The sequence below is a fragment of the Lithobates pipiens genome, unplaced genomic scaffold (genome assembly GCF_037356315.1).
Source record: "Lithobates pipiens isolate NorthernLeopardFrog02 unplaced genomic scaffold, aLitPip1_a1.2 Scaffold_19, whole genome shotgun sequence".
Taxonomy (NCBI): Eukaryota; Metazoa; Chordata; class Amphibia; order Anura; family Ranidae; genus Lithobates; species Lithobates pipiens.
This window is the reverse complement of record NW_027507764.1, coordinates 311823713-311845895: the sequence shown is the minus strand read 5'-3', so window position 1 is coordinate 311845895 and position 22183 is coordinate 311823713. Positions and strand designations below refer to the sequence as shown.

General features: G+C 41.6%; 1 protein-coding gene across 6 annotated transcripts in view; it reads left to right on the top strand.

The window, feature by feature from the left end:
- Positions 1 to 22183, top strand: part of CDH12 (cadherin 12) — a 1439064-nt gene that overhangs the window by 717130 nt on the left and 699751 nt on the right. For all 6 annotated transcript variants that reach the window (XM_077492034.1, XM_077492035.1, XM_077492033.1 and 3 more), the window contains one exon: positions 17909 to 18004. The gene's annotated coding sequence lies outside the window, so the exon portion shown is untranslated. The remainder of the gene's footprint in view (positions 1 to 17908; positions 18005 to 22183) is intronic.

The following is a 22183-nucleotide window of genomic DNA, read 5'->3' as shown; positions in this document are numbered from 1 at the left end:
ACTGCACAGAAATGCTGTGTGTCTTTGCCTCTGTTTCAGGGCCAAATTCAGGCAAACATTCTTCCCTGATTCTTCCCTGAAATAGAGAACAGGGACGGACAGCATTGCTGTGCGATCCGTGGCTGGTTTAGGTGTGAATCGAGCCTTAAGGGACAAGCACATCTTGCTTTAGTTTAAACAGGGTTTTGGCAAAGGTGAGTAAAGTTCATGTGCTAAATCCAAATCAATCACATACCTGATAGCAGAGTCTGAATGATGAGGAAGGCCTCTCTTACATCTCTGACTCAGGGCCCCTGGTAGTATGAACATAAGGTGCAGGAGTGTATAGTGACACGAGTGCCTGCAAGTCTTGCCAGCAGCAGAGCAGGTGTCAATGCCAGGCAGGAGAAGTCATCAGTTATCCTCAATGAAACCTGTAGGCTGGTAGACAGTGGGTGGACAGCAGACTGAAGCAGACTGGCACTAACAACAGTGGGCAGGTGAGGCATATACTGATAGCAGACTGTAGATCAGCAGGTATGGCATGAAAGTAGGCAGCTATCGGTGACGGCAGGAAGAGTAGCAGAGTCGGGCAGGCCTGATCATACACTGGCAGGACAGATCAGGTAAAGAGGCACACACAAGTGTGGTTAGGGTATAAGCCAAGTCAGGAGCCAATCAGTGGAAGCAAATGGAGCAGGCAGAAGCAGTGATCAAGGACAAGTCGAGCTCAGTGCAGGCAGAGAGGGGTCAAGACAACCCGGGTCAGCAACTGGAATTAGGATACAGGAACACAGGGTCCCAGGATATACAAGAGGCTGAAGACAAAGCAGCACTGATCCTAAGCACTGGCACAGTTTAAATAGCCCAATTGGTGTCATCATCTGTCACAAGTGCTCGTGAGCATGCCAATGTGCATGGGTATGAGCAGAATTGTGCACATGCATGTGTAGGCATGCATAGGAGGATGTGCCCAACTCATGCACTCATAAGGAACATGGATTAGCCTGTGAAGATGCACAAAAGTCCATCCAGATAAACTATCTTGTCTACTGCATGCCCTTCCTTACAGAACCCAAAACTATATTAACCACTTGACAACTGGGCACTTAAACCCCCCTCATGACCAGACCAATTTTCAGCTTTTTAGTGCTCTCCCAATTTGAATGACAATTACTCAGTCATGCAATACTGTACCCAAATACATTGTTCATCCTTTTTTCATACAAATAGAGCTTTCTTTTGGTAGTATTTGATCACCTCTGTTTTTTTTATTTTTTGCACTATAAATGAAAAAAGGCCAACATTTTTGAAAAAAGACCGTAGTTTCTGTGATAAAATTTTGCAAATTATTAATTATTCTTCATGAATTTTGGCCACAATTTATACTGCTACATATTTTTGGTAAAAAGAACCAAAATTAGTGGATATTATTTGGTCTGTGTGAAAGTTCTAGACCACACCTGAAGTACTGGTGACCTACCTTATTTCTTGCGACCCAAACAAGTCAGGAATTTACAAATACCTGACAAATGACCCCTTTTTTGAAAGTAGACACTCCAGGGTATTTAGTAAGATGCATGGTGAGGCATTTGATGTTGTAATTTTTTCCCACAAGTCTTTGCAATATGAAGATTTTTTTTCCACAAAATTGTCATTGTAATAGATAATTTCTCTCACACGGCATGTGTCGCCTCAAAATACATTCTGCTACTCCTCCTAAGTATGGTGATACCACGTGTGGGATTTTTTCACAGTCTGGCCACAGAGAGGCCCAACATGCAGGGAGCACCATCAGGTGTTCTAGGAGCATAAATGACACATCTAACTTGTTGACTACCTATTACACTTTTGAAGGCCCTGGAGTACCAGGACAATGCCCACAAAATGATCCCATTTTGGAAAGCTAACACCCAATGTATAATCTATGAGGCATAATGAGTCTTTTGAATGGTTACTTTTTTCTAGAAGTTTTTGGAAAATGTGGAAAAAAAATGAATTACTTTTTTTTACACAAAGTTGTCCATTTATAAGATATTTCCAACAAATAGCATGTACATAGCAAAAATTATACCCCAAAATACATTCTGCTACTCCTCCTGAGTATGGTGATACCACATGTGTGAGACTTTTACACAGCCTGGCCACATACAGAGGCCCAACATTGAAATAGCACCTTCAAGGGTTTTAGGAGCATAAATTACACATCTAATTTCTCAACCACCTATTATACTTTTGAAGGCCCTGGAGCACCACAACAATGGAAACGCCCACAAAATGACCCCATTTTGGAAAGCTAACACCCCAACGTATAATCTATGAGGCATAATGAGTCTTTTGAACAGTTCATTTTTCCAGAAGTTTTTGGAAAATGTGGAAAAAATATGAAAACGCATTTTTTTTACACAAAGTTGTCCATTTATAAGATATTTCCAACACATAGCATGTATATAGCAAAAATTACACCCCAAAATACATTCTACTACTCCTCCTGAGTATGGCGATACCACATATGTGAGACTTTTACACAGCCTGGCCTCATACAAGGAACAGGTGTTTTAGGGATACATAGCATGCGCATACCAAGAATTACACCCCAAAAAGCATTCTGTTGAGCAAAGGGTAAAAAAAAGATTACCTGTGGTTTTAGTAGCACAGTTGTCCACAGGAGGATAACACAGGTCCAGGCAGCAGCGAATACAATTGTCAGGCAACAGGCAGGAACACTTTCCTTAGTCGGTACAGGCAGGGATACTGTCCATATACATACCAGGGTCAGTGCAGGCAGAGATTGTCAGCAGTGGCAAAATATTGATCCTGGTAGTAGGCAGGAATATGGTCCATCCAGGTGGTGTGGCCAGGTCATGCGACAGGCAGAGGCATGATGGCATAGGTCCTACAGACAGCAGGCAAAAGTAGGGCCTCATTCAGGGCAGTATGGGGATAGGGGCAGAGGCTTCTCCCACCCAAATCTCTTTGAAGCCTCCGAGTCTCCAGACCCTAATCTAGGAATGAGAAAACACAAAAAATGTTTTCTTTATCCAGAAAAACAATTCTGGAGCCCCTCATATATGTGAAACCCCTGTGTTATGAATCCCACTAGTCTAGTGGCAGAGTACAAGATCAGTCCAAGAGGCAGGCAAAAGGATGGTCAGACAGTCCAGGGTCAGTTCCAAATCAGGCAGAGGTATGTACAGAATCGGTAGGCAGAAGCATGGTCGAATAACAAGCCAGGGTCAGTTCCAGATCAGGCAGAGGTATAAACAGAATCAGTAGGCAGAAGCATGGTCGAATAACAAGCCAGGGTCAGTTCCAGATCAGGCAGAGGTATAAACAGAATCGGTAGGCAGAAGCGTGGTTGAATAACAAGTTACAGAGCAAGTAGAGGCATAAGAGGTGTGAAGGTAAATGGCAGGAAGTGAGGGTTATGTTTACCATACTTCACTAATAATGTAGTGAAGTATGGTAATGGCGGAAACAGCCAACTTTGCAGAGGCCTGGTTGGGAAGGAAATTGGGGACAATAAAAAGTGGTGTCTCTTCTCACTCCTCCTTTGGAGCACACCCGACATTTTTTCTGCCGTTTTTAGCCTGTTGGTCTGGGAGGGATTTTTTGGGGGAAGTGGCATTCAGAAAGTCTACTAACCACATCAGATCGAATGGTAATCAGATCAAATTGGAAATACAAGCACAGTGATGATTTTCTCCTGGTAGGCATGGAAGGATTTGGGGCTTTCAGTGAATAAATAACATAGCTGTTGTACATGGCCAAATTAAACAAATAAATGGAAACTTTTTTATACCACTGGTATGTTCATCTTGTGGCAAGGTAGGGTTCGAGCATCTGGTCGTTGAAGTTGGCACCCCCCATGGACATATTGTATTCGTGGATACATGTTGGCTTTTGAACTCAGCCATCCCTCCTGTTGATCTCCACATAGGTATTATTGTAGATTGATGAAAGAATGTACACATCCCTTCTGTCCCTCCACTTCACAGACAGAATTTCCTCATTCCATAAGCTCGCCGTCTCCCCTCTTCTTAGCTTCTTGTTGATGAGGCTTTGAGGAAAGCCCTTCCGGTTCTTCCTTACGGTGCCACATGCTGGAGTGTTCTTTCTGTGAAGGGTGCAGAACAGGGGCAAACTTGTATAAAAGTTGTCCACATAGAGATGGTAGCCTTTCTCCAGGAGTGGATTTATGAGTTCCCAAATGACTTCCCCACTCGATCCAATGTATTCTGGGCAATTAGGGGGATGTAGCTGGGTGTCCTTCCCTTCATATACCATGAAGGCATAGGTATACCCTGTAGTTCGGTCACACAATTTGTACATGTTCACCCCATAACGGGCCCTTTTGGTGGGAATAAATTGTTTTATGCCCAGCCTGCCAGTAAATTTGACAAGGGACTCATCCACACATATGTGTTGGTCTGGGGTAAACAACTGGGGGAAGATATCATAAAAATAATTGAGTAGTGGCCAAATTCTATAAAGCTTTTCAAAATGTGGGTCATTTCGGGGAGGGCACTGGGTATTATCATTGTAGTGTAGGAATCTCATAATCATGAGATATCTGGTCCTGGGAATTACTGATGAAAAGATGGGCATGTGGTGGATGGAGAGGGTAGACCAATACAAACGTAAAACATTTTTTTTTGGCTAGTCCCATACAGAATGTGAGGCTCAAAAAATGTTTTAACTCCTCCACTGTTAGGGCTCTCCACTCATAGGGACGGGAATAATAGGATGTTGGGTTGCTTGTTATAAATTGTTGGGCATATATCTTGCACTGGGCCACAACTGATGTAAGCATGTCCTCAGTAAAAATAAGGTTGAAAAAATCAATTGGTGAAAAATGTTCTGTGTCCACCTGGCCTCGTGGCTGGGCTGTGAAAGGGGGAATGATAGCTTCTCCTGAATTAGGAGGAAGCCATAAGGAGTTCTGAAGGGAATAGGGCAGGCTGGCATGAGACCTAACCCTTTCGGACTGAGGTGACATCCCACTGGTACGTGGCCTTTGCCGAGGTACTACAGTTCTGGGGGATGGCATTGCGGTGCTTGTGGATGGAATTGCTGTGCTGGTGGATGGCACTGTCTCCTCACCGGTACGCCTTCGTCTGGAGGGCAGACTCTCGTCCTCCTCTGAGGCTGTCTGTGTTCCACTGGTTGGGACAAGCTCGTAGTCCACGTCAGACTCAGAATCCAAATATGAGGAATCCAAAGCGGAGAGCTCCCTGTTGCTCTCATCAGCCACAAGAATATTGTATGCCTCCTCGACTGAAAATAATCATTGTGACATTCTCACAAATGGCACTGATATGTGGCAATGATGACACGTGACATTGGCAGATTGCACTGGTGACAGATGGCACTGATGTGGCAGGTGACACTAATGTGGTAGGTGACACTGACAGATGACACTGATGTGGCAGGTGACACTGACAGGTGACACTGATGGACGACAGATGGCACTGATAAGTGGCATTGATGACACGTGCCACCGGCCGATGGCACTGGTGACAGATGTCACTGATGACACGTGGTGCTGATGATATGAGGCACTGATGTGTCACTGATGTGGCACTGACGAAACGTGGCACTGATGTGGCAGGTGACACAAACAGGTGACACTGATGTGGCAGGTGACACTGACAGGTGGCACTGATGTGGCAGGTGACACTGACAGATGGCACTGATGACAGATGGCACTCAGCTGGCACTGAGATGGCACTGATGACAGATGGCACTGTACACTAACAGTGATGAGCACTGCAATGCTGTTTGGGCACTGTATGGCCACTGTGTGGGCACTGATGTGTGTTTTCAACTTAAAAATCTACTTGCACAAATCCGATGGCACTGGCAGGTACAGCACAGTTCCTCTCTCTCCTCACATGGGGTCTCTGTGTGAGGAAAGAGAGCTGGCAATGAGAGATGTTCTCATATGTTTACACTTTAGATCATCTCTCATTGGCAGATCCGATCATGCTGTAAACAGCCGCTATGATTGGCCAGTTACAGTGATCTGTGAATGGCTGTATCCATGGGTCGTGGCCAGCACAGAAGTTCCCCCGATGCGTGCTCGCGGGAGTGAGCATTGCGGAAGTAAACAGGTGGACGTCCAGGGACGTCCTCCCAGCAATTGGCGTCTGCGTTGAAGCTGTCTTTCGGCTATAGCGCGGACACCTAGTGGTTAAACAAATTAAATACAGCAACACTAACTGACAAAAAAGTGTCTTTAAATTGCTGGCAAAATTAATGGTCCTGGCAGCTTCATTCTTTTTGTAAACAAAGCAACCAGGGATCGCTTCCATCTATACCAGATCAATTTCCCAGATTTTGATGCAATTATGTTTTGGCTTACTGTAGCGGGTGGACCTGGGAGTCTTAGACTCCCAGTCTGAACAATCCACTCTCACTTCATTGTTTTTTTGGCAGTAGTGTGGGCATTTACATGTATTTGAGATGGGTCCCTCAGATTCACCCACAAGCACACCCCCACTTCCTGCCATTTCCTTTTACCTAATGAAAAATGTAGTGCTTTTTCCTGTAGAGATGTGACCTGCAGAGGGAATGAAAGTCCTCCTCCCTGCATATGGGAATGGTGTTTTTCTCCAAGGGACATGATGACATTGTTGGGATAGAAAATCTTGTATTTATTTATTTATTTATTTGAAAAGGGAGCCTTAAATATTACACTTTGCAGGTTAGTTAATGGAGCCTGGGGAGAGGGATCTAAAAATGCAAATCCTGGAGTTCTTCTTTCATTTGTATTTTAATATACTGGCCCAGAAATAATCTTTTCCAAGAATCTTTACACCTATGGACAGAATAAAGTTCTCCGACACCCAAGACAAAGATGGCAAATTTTACCCCCTCCCCAAGCTAATGATGTCCACATGGCATAAATGGCAGTCACTGTATACCAAATCTAGAGCCGGTAAATTTTGATTGATGGAAAAATTAAATGGATGAATAGGGGGTTTTGTTGGTTGGTTAAGTCAGTGTGTTTTAGTGATGATAAGCATTTTTAGATGTTTGGGTTGATTGACATAATATAAACCAAATTTTTTCTTCTGTCTTTGAAATAAAGGTAGTTTTAATTCATCAAACATGCACATGTATTCTGTGATGTATCCCCTTTATACATAGATTGCAATTTGCACATGAATACTAACCAAAATCCATTGTAACAATGCTAATGCAATAGAGACTGTTCATGACAAAGTAATTGTTCATTTTGCAAAATGTTCACTGTGCTTAGTAAATAAGATTAATTCCAATGCATTAGTGCAAATATTGTTGGTAAGGTACATCAATCACCATTTTCAGTCAACCCATTCTACATACACACAGATCTGGAATGGATGTGGAATTGACAGCCAAACTCACCAATTGCCTTTAAAGTGCTGCTGTCAGTGCTAGGCAAAAAACATTATGCAACCAATGAGAGAAGCTTTTGTTTCATGGGCATTTTGTCTGTCACTCAGTAATAAAACTTAGGTATTGTACTAATGACTAAGTTAGCAGAACTAATGCTTAAACTAGCAAAATCACTAGTAAAATTTTTGGTCGCACATAGCAACAGTTCAGTATAGAGAAATATAGCATCACCATTGTTCAATTTATGACTCTTGGAAATACACAATCAAAAAGTGCAATGAGCATTGTAGTCATTCTGAATGGAAGAAATTACAAATAAGCACTCCATATAAGAGCTCCGCTTCTTTTTTTTTTTTTTTTTAATTCTTTATTTAGTTTTCTTTTTTTTTTTTTCCCTTACACATAGAATAAGACAGAAAATACAATGAAAATACATTCAATCCATATCTCATTCTTTTCTTAAAATCTTTTACAGACATACAAAATAAACATTTCCTATTCCTCTTCCACCCCCCCCCCCCTCCCCGTCTTGCAGTGGGTTTGGAGAAATATCCCCCCTAGCCAACCCTATGTATATCTTACCCAGACTTATTTTACCATTTCTTCAACATACCTCCATGATTTTTTAAAATTTATCCATGCTACCCATTTATCCTTACGCCCCTCACCAGCTACCCATTCTTCCTCCTCTCCCTCTGAACATTCCATATTCTGTATTTCATTTACCCTAAGTATCCAGTCCCGTATCTTAGGACTGTCCGTCTCCCCCCATTTTTTAGGGATTAGACTTTTTGCGGTGCTGAGCAGTATGGGGATTAAAGAGGACATATATTGTCTCACAGAGCTTTCGGTCCCGTGAAACAATACAGTCCAGGGGTCTTCTGCTATGTCTTTATTTGTTACGACTTTTATTAGCTCTAACACCTCCTTCCAATACTTTTTAATTTTCGGGCAGTCCCACCAGATGTGAGCCATGGTTCCTATTGTCTTGCACCCCCGCCAACACTCTGGGGATTGCGCGGTTACAAATTTACCTAGTTTGTCTGGGGTCACATACCACCTTGCGAGGCACTTATAATTTAATTCAGTCAACTTGTGGTTAACCGTCGCACTGTGTGTTAGTTTCATTATTTTCTCCATTGTCTGTATACAACATCGAGTCCCCAGCTCTCTTTCCCATTTTTTAATGTAAGGCGGACCATCCCGACCTTCCCCCGCAGATAGAATTTTATATATTCGGCCTATGTTATTTTTTGATTTCTCTCTACGGCAAAGCCGCTCGAGAGGCCTATAATCTTCCTCGCTTCTAATTGGATGGGGCAATTTTAATATAAAATGTCTTAACTGAAGGTACCTCCAAGTGTCTATACTCATAAGTTCCGTGTTCATCTTTAGTGCTTGAAACGTGTTTATTTTACCTCTGTAAATAATATCTTTTACTTGTGCATTGTTATTTATTATCCAATTTCCCCCCACCTCCTGCTTCCCCGGCATAAAAAAATCATTGTCTTTTAAAAAAATCAAAGGTGAATTATAACTCCATTTATTTTGTGCATGTGTTCTGTCCCATAATCTAAGAGCAATCCGTGTTATTTCGTGTGTATTTGGCCCTATTGACCTATATTGAGGGGGGTTCCAAATAATTCGTCCTAACTGTGCTTGACTCAATGCCTTTTCTACTTTTACCCACCTTTTATTATTTACCTCTTTTCCCCATTCCACCACTCGAGTAAGTACCACCGCGTTATAGTATTTTTTGAAATCCGGAACGGCAAGGCCCCCCTTTTTTTTTTCTCTGCTCAGCACCGCAAAAGCTATTCTTGGTTTTTTGTGTTGCCAAATATATCTTGAAATCAACCCCTTTAATGTCCTGAAGAAAACTGGGGGGAGCGATATGGGCAGCATTTGGAACTTATATAGAATCTTTGGGGTCAAAACCATTTTGACCGCATTGATCCGCCCTAACCAGGAGAGGTGGCTTATTGTAATTTTTTTTAATTCTCTCTTAATTTCCTCTAGTAGGGGGATGTAGTTGTTAACATATATTTTCTTAATAGTATTGGAGAGGTAGACTCCTAGGTATTTGATCTCCTTTCGCCATGGGAACCTGAATTCCTCTTGGAGTCTTATCTTTTCCTGTCCTTCAATGTTGATATTTAGGACTTCGGACTTGTTGAGGTTTATTTTTAAATTCGAGACTTCCCCATATTTTTCCAGTAACCTCAACAGGTTCGGAATCGTGATCCTTGGGTTGGAGATATAGAACAGCACATCATCCGCATAAGCTGCGAGTTTGTGCTCTTCCTCTCCAACCGTGATCCCTTTTATGTCTGGGTTCTCTCGGATAGAGGCTAATAATGGTTCCATGGACAGGACAAATAAAAGAGGGGACAACGGACACCCCTGTCTGGTGCCGTTCTCCATTTGAAAAAGGGAGGAAGACAGCCCATTCACTTTTACTGATGCCTGAGGGTGATTGTATAACACCTTGATCCATTGGATCAATCTTGGTCCCAGCCCCATCACTTTCAGAGTTTCAAACATGAGTCCCCAGTCTACCCTGTCGAATGCTTTTTCAGCATCTATCGACAGGAGTAGTCCTGGGGACCCATTCGTTTTTAAGGCCTGTAGCAGGAGCAGCGAGCGTACTCCGTTGTCCCTACCTTCCCGCTCAGGGATAAATCCGACCTGGTCCGGGTGCACCAGGTCGGACATCCTGTCCTTCAGCCTCGATGCTAAGACCTTGGCGAATAATTTGGTGTCAGCGTTTAGTAAGGCTATTGGCCTATAACTAGAACACAGCGTACTGTCCTTGCCCTCCTTTAACAATACCGTGATTGAGGCCCGCAGGGCCTCTCCTCCCATCCCAAAATCTTTACCTAAGCCATTCATATGCTTACAAAGCTTAGGGACCAGCGTCTCTTTGTATTTTTTCAGATACGAAATCGTGAAACCGTCTGGTCCCGGGCTTTTCCCAGGGGCGGTATCTTTCAATGCCTTGTAAATCTCTTCTTCTGTAATGGGTCTGTCTAAATTACTTCTATCGTTCTCGTCTAGAGTCGGTAATTTCACTTTGTTCAGGAAGTCCTTAATTTTATCTTTTTTCCCTACATCTTTTGCCCCTTTCTGGCCTATGTTGTACAGAGCTTCGTAGTATTGCTTAAACACTTCCGATATCTCCCTGGATGTGTGGGTCATCTTTCCATTCTTATCTTGTATTTTATCTATAAAATTATTCCCACTCTTCCTTTTCAACTGCCTAGCTAGATGTCTACTTATTTTATTTCCCTGGTAGTACCTCTCTCTGCTTCTCCTATCCAATGTCCTTTTTGAATCCTGTTCCATCATATCTTTAAGTTCATCTCGCTTAGTCACCAATCGATGGAAATATTTCTGCTGTTGCCCCCCTGTTTTTTTATGGGCCTGTTCTAGTTTATAAACCTCTTCTTTTAGACTTTCAATTTTTTCTAGTCTTTCTTTTTTTTTCCTTGTGCCCATGGAGATGAGGATACCCCTAATATATACTTTATGTGCCTCCCATAAAGTGGCACCCGAAATTTCTTCTGTATCATTAACAGAGAAATAAAATTCAATTTCCCTTAGTACTGCCTCCGCAATTTTCTCGTCCTGCAGGAGGCTCTCGTTCAGGCGCCACGTGAACGGTAGCCTCTGCATTTCGAGTATCCTCATCCTCACCGACACCGGAGCATGATCTGACAGTGTAACTATTCCAATCTTGGATTCTGTTACGAGATCCAACAGCCTATGGTCGACTAATATGTGGTCCAACCGGGAGTACGTCCCGTGTACGGGGGAAAAAAAGGTGTAATCTTTTTTTTTATCGTGCTGCAACCTCCACACATCCATCATTTGGTGTTGTTTCAACCAAAGTTTAATCATCTTCCGAGCCTTCATATTTAACCCCCTAGCACGGGACGTACTATCCCAAGATGGGTCCATACAAAAGTTAAAATCTCCTGCAAGGACCACATCCCCCATCTTAAATTCCTCTAGCTTCCCCATCACTGTCTTCAAATATCTTATAGGGTTTTTGTTGGGGCAATATACATTTGCTAGGGTGAGAGTCTTGTCCCCTAATTTTCCCTTTACAAACAAATAACGGCCATCGGGGTCTGTCATCCTGTCCGTCACTGTGAACTTTATACCTTTCTCAAACCCGATTGCCACTCCCTTAGCCCTCTTTATCGGTGAGTCCCCATATAGCCAGTTTGGATAGTTAGCCGAGTATAGTTTAACATTTGAATCTTGCGACAAGTGAGTCTCCTGTAAAAATACCACCTCTGCTCTGTACAGCTGTAGTTCCTTTAACAATTTGTGCCTCTTACCCACAGAATTCAGACCCTTTACGTTATAAGACAAGAAATTTACATCTAACATTTAAATTTTTAAGAAGAAAAAAAAGAAAAAAGCGTGATCTGTGATACCTTGGTTGACTCTGCAAGACGCCTCCCCCCCCCCCCTGACCTCCCCCCCTCCCTCCCTTCCCTCAGCCCCCCCTCCCAACCTCCCCCCCTCCCATCCCCTGGCCAATTCCTGGCCTCTTTTCTGCAGCTGAGGATCTCCTCCATTCTGCAGACTTCTCCCACTAGGGTGTGACTCCGACTAAGGCCCCCCGTGTCTGGGTCCCCCCGACCTCCTTCCCCTAAGGGGGAAGGGGGTCCCCTCGCAGATGGGGTATGATGTCCCAGGGCCCCCCATGATCCTTCCACCGCCCTCACCTCCCGCCCCTCCCACCCCCCCACCCCCTCCACCCGACAAGAAAATAACCATCCAAAAGTCATACTCCCCCGTCAAAGACCCCCATGTAAGACCACTAGGGAACTTTAATATTCGTTGGGACTGGGGTCCCTAGATTATTGCAGAAAACCTCCAACTCATCGAGGAATTTTAATCTAAATGTTCGTCCATCTCTTTGAACCAATAGGGCCGCAGGGAATCCCCAACTGTATCTGATATTTGCCGCTCTCAATAGTTCTAATAAAGGTTTTAAAAGTCTCCTCCGGGCCAGTGTACCTGCCGACAGGTCAGAGAAAATCTGTATAGAGACCCCTTCGTATATTAACGGGGGCAACCCCTTGAGCCTGCTCCATATCTTAACTTTGTCTTCATAGTGGCTGAATTTGATGATTACATCTCTCGGGACCTCTTCCCTCAGACCTGGGGGTTTCCTCACCCTATATACCCGATCGATCTTTAAGACCTCTCCTATTGCTTTTCCCAAAATGGGGTTGAAAATTTTTCCCATCTTAGCCTCTAGATCTTCTCCCTGTTGTTCAGGCAATGCTCTGACCCTCAGATTTTGCCGTCTATTCTGGTTTTCTTGTTCATCCAGTTTATACAAAGTGTCCCGCTGATCTATTTGCAATTTCTTTACTTGCGTTTGCAGTTCTAGTATTTCGTGGGCCTGTTTTCCTGTTAGTTCCTCTGCCTCTTCCACTCTCCTCAGTAAATGGCCCATATCCATCCTGACATTTGAGATTTCGACTTTGATGGTATTTTCAAGTTTGGCGAACATTTCCAACATTTCACTTTTTGTGGGGATTTGGGCGATGTCCCTCTGTCCCCGCAAATTACCATCCGTTTCTAAGTCCGATTCCTCCCCTGAATTAGCTCCCGGGGCCCCTGCTGTCTTGGATCCTTCTCTCTTTTTCTCCTTTACTCCCTGCTGTTTTTTTTCGATTCCGGGGCTTTTTAAACTGGTTTCCTTCAGGTACTTCTGAATCGTGCTTGTATTCAGATTCTCTTTTGGATCGTTCGCCTTTTGATTTCTTCCCCTCATGTTTACCCCTTTTGTCCTTTGCCTCCCCAGGTTTATTAAGGCAGAGAAAACAGCACACAAAAAAGAAAAACAACAATTCTTTGTACAGTCTCTCCTTAGTTGTGTCACCTGCCCTGCGCTGAAAGCTCCAGCCTCAGATCCGCTTTCACCTGCTCTGTGATTTTAAGCGGGGAGAACTCTCCCATATAACTTTTGCTGCGATTTCACACGCTATCAAGATGAAAATTGCAGTGCGATTCCACGGCAAGGGCCACACGTTAACCCGCTTAGCCTTCCGGCAATTAACTACTGTACATTTGTACTCAGGGCAGCTACATCCATTTTTAGGTATATAACCTCTTGCACATCATTTATAGTTACGTTTCCGTTTAATCCTGTTTTACATCTTGATCTTTAGTATGTAATCCTCTGGCATCAATTCGCTGAGCCCCTGCTGTTCCTCTCCTCACTCCCCAGAGTCTCACCAGCCCAGGTTCCGTGGGTATTCAACATGTGTTAAACAAATCAGGATCAGGATCGAGTAAAGTTCAAAAAATAATCAGCAACTGAAGATCAGAGTGAATAGTAATCAAAAAATATAAATACCTGGAGAGGGAGAGGGATCTTATCCGGAGGGAGATAAGCAGCAAGTGTCCACTTAGGGCTCCGCTGTCTTCCACTGCTTCAGGGTAAACTTGAGGCTTTGATTTGATTTATCTTTCCATCTGGTCCTGGAGCATGGCTGAGCTCGTATCCACTTTGTGTGTGTACAACGAGCGCTTTGCGGGGAAGTGGAGGGAGAAATCGGCGATTTCTTGCGGGTCCGTTAAGGCCCCGCCACACTATGGTTGTGCTCTTCTGCTCATGCCCGCCGTGTGCTTCGGGATGCGGGAGGGATGAGGTGGTGCGGGCCGGGCGGCTTCATGCATGGAGCTCAGCGTCTTTTCCCCTCGCGCTGCTCCAGCTGATCGGTGGGACCGCCCCCATCTACTCACGCTGGCGCCGTCATCGGGTCCCTCCCCTCTCTCACGGACGGCTCTCCATCAGCCTCCTCCTCTGTGTGACAAGTACTCTGATGGACTGTGAGTCAAGAGCTCCGCTTCTAAGAAATTCTCTTTACTTTAAATTGTTAATTTAGCATTTTACTCTGTGGTTACTTTACGCTCACTATGTGCCATTATAAGTCATCAGCTCATACTGCCTGCACTTATTTATTTTTTAGTTCAGCACAGCTGTACTGCTACTGATTATCATTCTAGTGTTCTATAGGAATAAGGAATAGGGATTCCTAGACATTTAGTGAAGTTTCACAGTCCATACATAACACACTGCTTTTTCAAATATTTACAATTCAGCAATGACATAAAATTTCCTATGAATGTTTTACTGATTGTAGCTTCCGGTCTTACATAGCTTGTCCTGAATTTGTTTCAGTTTTTTACTTGTATGCTGTATGTGAGCAATGTTTTAGAAGTATCCTATATTTTTTCTATTTATACAATGAAAGTTCTTCTGCAGGGAAGAAGCTTATATGGACAGTGGCTTACCAATTATGCAAAAATCTGACAAATCTGCATAGGTGAATCTAGACTGAACAGCTTGCTTCTATTTTGTCTGATAAAAAGAAACATTTTCCACCCAGATGCATGTTTGATGTGTTAAAAGCGTCTCACTTTCTCTTCTATGTGAACATTCAGACACATTTTGGTAATACTGTAGGTAATAGGAAATTTAAAGGAATGCATCGTTTATTTTCTTTATTTTTTTATGTTTTCATTTATTTTTAAATAATATATAAATTAGTCATATCTATCATATGTAATTTGTTTCAGTTTTTTACTTGTATGCTGTATGTGAGCAATGTTTTAGAAGTATCCTCTATTTTTTTCTATTTATACAATGAAAGTTCTTTTTGTAAGTAATGAAACAACAAAAATATTGGCTTAATATGTGATAGTATGTGAACATTAAAATCCAAATGTCAAAAATATAACTAATAAATCCTTAAAAAATAATAATTTTAACTCAAGTATCACATAGATTATTCAACACATTTAAAGTGAGCATTCTAATAGTACTTTTAACCAGTTCAGCATACTCCAGAGTAGGCATTAATTTCCAGGGCAATGTTCTCAAGTTTTCTGCAGCAATTGCCTATAGACTGAAAGGGCTCATGCACATTGGGCTTACAAAAAAGGGGCCATTTACAGGCGTTTGCCTTTCTGCCTGTAAATGCACCTCTTTGTAAGCCTATGGGGTTGATTTACGAAGGGCAAATAGACTGAGCCCTTACACAGGTGCAATTGCACTCTGCAAGTGCAGTTTCTCCAGAGCTTAAAAGCTTCACTTTATAAAGAATATCCAATCAAGCGCAAGGAAAAAAAATAAAAAATTTGATTGCACATGATTAGGTGCTGAAAATGAGTAGAGCTTTACCACATTTACTAATGTTTGAATTGTTGGAGTGTAGAGTGGTCTAGGGGTGAGTGAACCCTTGGTTAAGGTATCTGCCTATAGTATCCTTCAAACCCAGCAGACCTGGAGACCACTCTGATCAGGAAATATTCACACACACACACACACACGCCATACAGTTCTCAAAGTGGTCTCACAATTTATTTCCGGACTTCAGCTGATAAGGGCAAAATGACCTCACAAAGAAAGCCCAACCCTCCTTACATTAATATATGATAAAATACAGACATGAATTAAAACAAGCAGTGGAAAATTACTGAGTAGGTGCAGAAAACAATATACACCCCCAAATTCATATAGAAACTGGCCACAGAAAAGGCCAGTAGAAAAAAATAGATTCTGCTGGCGTTGCAATAACGCATTGGGTACTTTACTTCACATATGGTGGGAATGCCCCCTTCTACACCCGTTCTGGCGGGATATCCACCAACACATCTCCAGAATTACAACTTCCACCCCAGACTTTACTGCTGCCCAGTTCCTATTACATTACTCCCCTAGCCCAGAAACAAAATATGCTAAATCCCTGACTATGCATTTAATTAACGCTGCCAATCATTGTATTCCTGTACACTGGAGAAGCCCCTCATTGCCCTCAATATCTGAATGGATTACAAGAGTAGACCGCATTGCTGAAATGAAATGCCTCATATCTCAGACTAAAGATAACCCCTCCAAGCATGGACAAATTTGGGCGTGCTGGAATCTTTTCAAATCTTCCTTAAACTCTACCGATCAAAATACTTCCTTACCGCACTAATACAAATACTGTGCATATTTACAGCTGATAGAGGGTTAATATGATCCCATTTCTTTAAGTACATCATTTTCCCCCTACTGCCCTAGGCTATGGTATACTCCTCCTTTCTTCCCTATGACCATACCCGACACTTCTCTCTAATAACGCGAAGGAGCCATTTAAATGTGTCTTTGACAACTATGTCCCACTCGGTACCTGGGCACACATAAGTCTTTAATCTCAACACATGGTTAGCCGGGGAACTTTATAGTCCCTCCCTACTTTCTTGTAATGGTACCAAGTTCCCTCTCTGGTCACAGCTTGCTCCCCATTGGGGTGGCCGGAGATTTGAGACTGATGTTGTATCCATTTTTAGACACTCTCTACGTTAGACATTAACACTTCTTAAGTTTACTATGTTTCATGATCGAGATTATTTTACATTATATTGATTGTGGTAACTTGTTCATTACTACAAACTTACTAGTAACCTCAACCACTATGTTATTTGATGTTCTCAATGTACTGATATCACCTGCGTCTATATTTTTGTTTCCCTTTTTTTTTGGGTACGTTAGTACCATCTTCTGTTTAATATGTACCATAAGAATTGTACCTACTGCTTATGCTGTATGATGATGAAAAATTTTAATAAAATTCATGTTGAAAAAAAAAGAAAAAAATAGATTGTTCTCGAGAACATTTGTTCTCAATAAGAGGAACTTAACTCTTCATTTAACTCCTAACAGACTCTGTTGTGCACATGTGAACATTTATCTTAAAATGGATACTCATATTATAGATTACAATATCTAAGATGGCAGGCAATAAGCGAAAACAGACATTAAGCTAAAATATCCCTTCACATGCATAGGGGTTTATTTAATAGAGGCAAATCCACTTTGCACTACAAGTGCATTGCGAGTGCACTTGGAAATGCGGTCGCTGTAGATCCGAAGGGAACATGTAAGGAAAATGAAAAAGAGCATTTTTGCTTGTATACGATTGAATGATAAAATCAGCATAAGCTTTCCCTTATTTCAGATCTTCTCCTTGGGTTTCTAAAGCAACTGCATTTCCAAGTGCTCTTTCAAGTGGCACTTGCAGTGTACTTGTAGTGTAGAGTGGATTTATCTTTAGTAAATCAACCCCATAGTCAATTTGCCTTTAGTCAATCAACCCCATATGGGGTTGATTTACTAAAGGCAAATCCACTTTGCACTGCAAGTGCACTTGGAAGTGCAGTCGCTGTAGATCAAAGTGGTACAGAGTGGATTTGCCTTTAGTAAATCAACCCCTATGTTTCCATGCACAAATAGGCATTTACAGACAGAAACAATCACTAGTGCATTCAGAAAAGGAGCTTTTGGGCAGAAAAAAAATTGCATTTTCTCTAAGTGCATTTGAGCTTTAATGCATTCTAATGACCAGAATAGATTAATATTTAGGCCAATAGACTGCACTAACTTACATAAGCACAAATAGGCATAAACATGTGTGCAATGCATGGCTTTTACTGCATTTTTTAAGCAGCTTTTCTTCTGCATTCACAGGGGCTGAGCAATCACTCAATGTGCAGGAGGCCTTAACTGTAATGGTCATCAAAGATAAAGACATCATTCACTACCAAGAACCAACTACCAAGAGTGGTAAGAGGTCTTCTACGTTTTTTACCAATTTGCGTATAATGTGGAATACTGTCAGTGAAACATTTTGTTTTATAAATAACATTTTCTAATAAGCTGTTAAATATTTGTAGTAGCATTTTTTTTATATATATATATATGTTAGACCTTACATATTTCTTTCTTCTTACTGATCCCTGTATTACCTGCCCTGGGATTCCTATGCAGGAAAGCAATTGCATGTGATTTTAGTACATTTTCTTAATAATTTGGCGAGATATAAGGCACATTAAGTAAAATAAAGGGTTTCTCTTTTCTAGATTTTCATTTTAGTTCAAATAAGAATTTTTTTTGTAAGGAAACCGGGTCTAAAACATTCATTTTGGCATATTGTTTGAAACAATATATCTCTGAATTCACTCTATTTCAGTTGTAAACCTTCAGAAATCTCTGGCGTTTTTTTTGTTTTTTGTTTTTTTTTCCATATATTGTGTTTCATAATTCATACATCTGAGGACATTGCGTTTGCTTCCAAACATTTTTTTTTCCTATACAGTACTTAGTAGCTCTGCCTCTGATCTAGGGAAGTTTTACAGTTTGAATGTAATTTGTCTTATGCATCTTCCCCGGTGTGCCTTTTCTTTATGACCATTTACATTCTGTGCACATTCACTATTGCTCTCTCTAGACTTCCTAGTGTGTTTGTCTACTTATCTTAATATCAATAGCTGTCTCATTTCTCCTCATCTACTTCTATGACTTACTATTCTCTATTGGTGGTGGCAAGTGCGAGGTTGGCACATAACTTAACATGGCATTAACTTGAAATATTTACTAAGAAAGAGATCTATTATTTACATAAGCATTTGAAGAAGGAATACATAGCAACAGTACATACATAGAACAGTTTATGTCTGCCTTATGCAAACACACATTTCTTAAACTGCTCTCTAGTTTTTATTTCAAGTGGCATTACACATTGACCTTTTTTTCTATTAACATTATCTCCCTTGTATGCTGCTGTAGATAACCGGTGTCTCTACTGCATTACTTTTCCTGCTTCACAGTGGATACTATCTATAGTATTTCAGCCATGAGAAAATAGTCCTTTCTTATTTTTTGTCATTGCCATTAAAACACTGTCTAAAAGTAAATTGCTAAACAACAATTCTGGGAGGCATATTATTCACGCCGGTACACTGTCAAGCTCGGTGAATTGTAAAATTAGCATTTTTGCCTGGGTCTTTATCATACCATTTTAAAAACAGATACTAATGCGGAGGCATGACACACACACACACCCACTGTAATGTGTTTTTATGTATACTTTGTTGTACAGAGTGATTCAATTTTAGCTCCTTGAATGAACAGATGACCCTATCAGAAACTACATGTCTGCATTAATAAATTTCTGTCAGATATTTTGCAACAGTTTAATTAAAATATATAAATAATGCTATTTTTTTCTTTTAACAAATTCAGTTCTGCTTTAGGAGACACAGGCTCTTAAATTAGACCTTCATGTAATATGTGAGGATTCCATATGTTATAGGGGACATTTAAATGTTAATTGTGCCTAAGCTTTTTCCTGAAGAATTACCTTTTTGTGTTCAATTTCTCCTGAAATATAGCAGTGCACTTCTAGTATGTGAGTGTACCTTTATCTACTTCCCCATAATTCTACAGTATATCTGAATTGTGAGATCAAGGCACTGATGACTCTGACTGCTAGTCATATGAGATTTGGAGTAATAGATTTGGTGATGTCACTACTGTGCAGCTCACTGTTCTCCTTGCTGGAGGCTTGGACATGAGAAAGAAAAGCCCTGCCTGTACCAAGAGGCATCCTTTACACAAATACATAGCACCAAATGGGACATGGTAAATCAGTAATGGGGAAAGATAATCTGCAGCCAGTACTAGCAACTATTCCTGATGATTGGTGTGCTTAACTAGGGCATCCTGGTTGAAATGCGTCATCAATCTGCTGCAGTTAGAAGGACATTTCCTACCCTTCTTTTGAACACTAACTTGTAATTTCATGGCACATCACAAGTTGGGATGTAGGCAGCAGATTCAGAGTGCAGGTATGCGTGAAATAACACTTTTAACAATATAAATACCACTGAAAAGTCATCCAGATTTACACAATTGTATATACCAATATTTACCATATTTTTGCTCCATAAAACAGACTTTTCCCTCAAAAAAATGGGGGGAAATGTCTGTGCATCCTATGGAGCGAATATTGACCAGCCCCCCCCCCATAACCGCCGATATGTTACAATACCATCAAGGCCATGGACACAGAAGGGGGCCCACCAGCGCGTCTGCTGGAACTCACTGGGGTCTGGCCCCATCCAGGCACTGACTGCTCACTCTCTTAAACTGGTCTGCAGCAGCAGCAGCAAATATATTTTTTCAGGCCCCAGAAGCACGCATGAGGATCATATAGCAAGGGAAGGAGGCCCAGGTAGAAGAAGCCAGCCCAGGAAGATTTGCAGTAGGTGAGCAGGTCCAGTGTGCAGAGGCACGCAGCATACCCATGGAATGTCACTATGTGTTGTTCCAAGGACTGGGCCTGCTCACCTGCAGCTGCAAACCCAATAGTTAACCTGGACGGGCCGCTGCCTCCCTCCGAGTTCCTTCCAGTCCCTCATCTCAGCAAACAGTGCCCACCTGGAATGGGCAAAAGAGAAGAGGAGAGAAGTCAGAGGACACACCAGCAAGCCACAGCAGGTGCCAGCCCAGGCTCCCACTGCAGGGACCAGGTGCCAGCCCAGCCATCCACTGCAGGGACCATCACTATCCTGTAATTAATTTTATTAATGGACTATCACTATCTTGGAATTTGAAAGTTGTTTCAGGCATTGAAATTATTTAATTGTATTTTTTGTTACGAAACACCGGTGGCATTATTATTATTGTTTTGCACATTGTATTTTTTTTCTGATCATGAATGATGCCTAAACAAGGATGGTGATTGCCTTCTTTGAAAAAAAAGGAAGATCCATGTATTAGCCTTTCAGGTGTGATGTGTGTGGGAAGAATCAGGAAACAATGCTGAACATAATGCCATCCCCATTTTTCCCAATGTTCATAAGTTACTGACATGACAATCAGATAATGTGAAAGATAATGTTACGCCGAGTAAATAGATACCCAACATGTTACGCTTCAAAATTGTGCACACTTGTGGAATGGGGCCAAACTTCGGTACTTCAAAATCTCCATAGGAAACACTTTAATTTTTTTACAGGTTATATATTTAGAGTTACAGAGGAGGTCTAGCCCTAGAATTATTGCTCTTGCTCTAACGTTTGTGGTGATACCTCACATGTGTGGTTTTAACGCCGTTTACATATGTAGGCATGACTTACATATGCGCTCGCTGAGCTATTTACTCCTGACACTATGGGTGGAAGAAAGTAGAATACAGAGGATGGACTGGGTGGATTATATGAGGGGTGGGGCTTATAAGAAGTCGGATGGGGTCAAAAAGGAAGGGCGGGGTCTGGCGCCCCCATCCTAAAATTCCACAAGTCACCACTGCAGTTATGATATACAAATTAAAGTTATTCTTATTCATAGTAATTAACTTGAAATTACCTTCCACTAAGCTATCTATACTGAAAAATAAATGTAATGATCTAGTTAGGGTTACTATTACTGCACTTTGTATCCTGATCTTAGCTCTTGCACGAACTTGCCTAATAAATTAGATGGTGAGCCGCCTTTAAATGAAGTGGAACAGATCTACTCACTGGATCCTCTTAAATTAAATTTTATAAATATATATATATATATATATATATATATATATATATATATATATATTTTTTTTTTTTTTTATGCTCCTTGTTTCTCCCCAACCCTATTCTTGCACCAGTTGATGGTGTGCACAAGTAAAAGCATAGAAAAAGTGGGGGAAAGCACTGCGCTATGACTAAATTAGACAAAGAGGACAGCTGCCAACACTTAAAACAAACAAAGTTCAACAATCAAAAGGTAAAAAATAGTGTAGCGCTTCTACAATGGTGAATGTGATAAACACGCACATAAACAAAAAATTGTGTATATAGAAAATGGTCACATGGGGAAGTCCATAATCATATGAAACAAAGTCCAATTAGAATGGGTAAACACTTCCGTGATGTAACTGGTACAGGGATGGTTAGACCGCTTCAAGGGAGATAGAGGTCT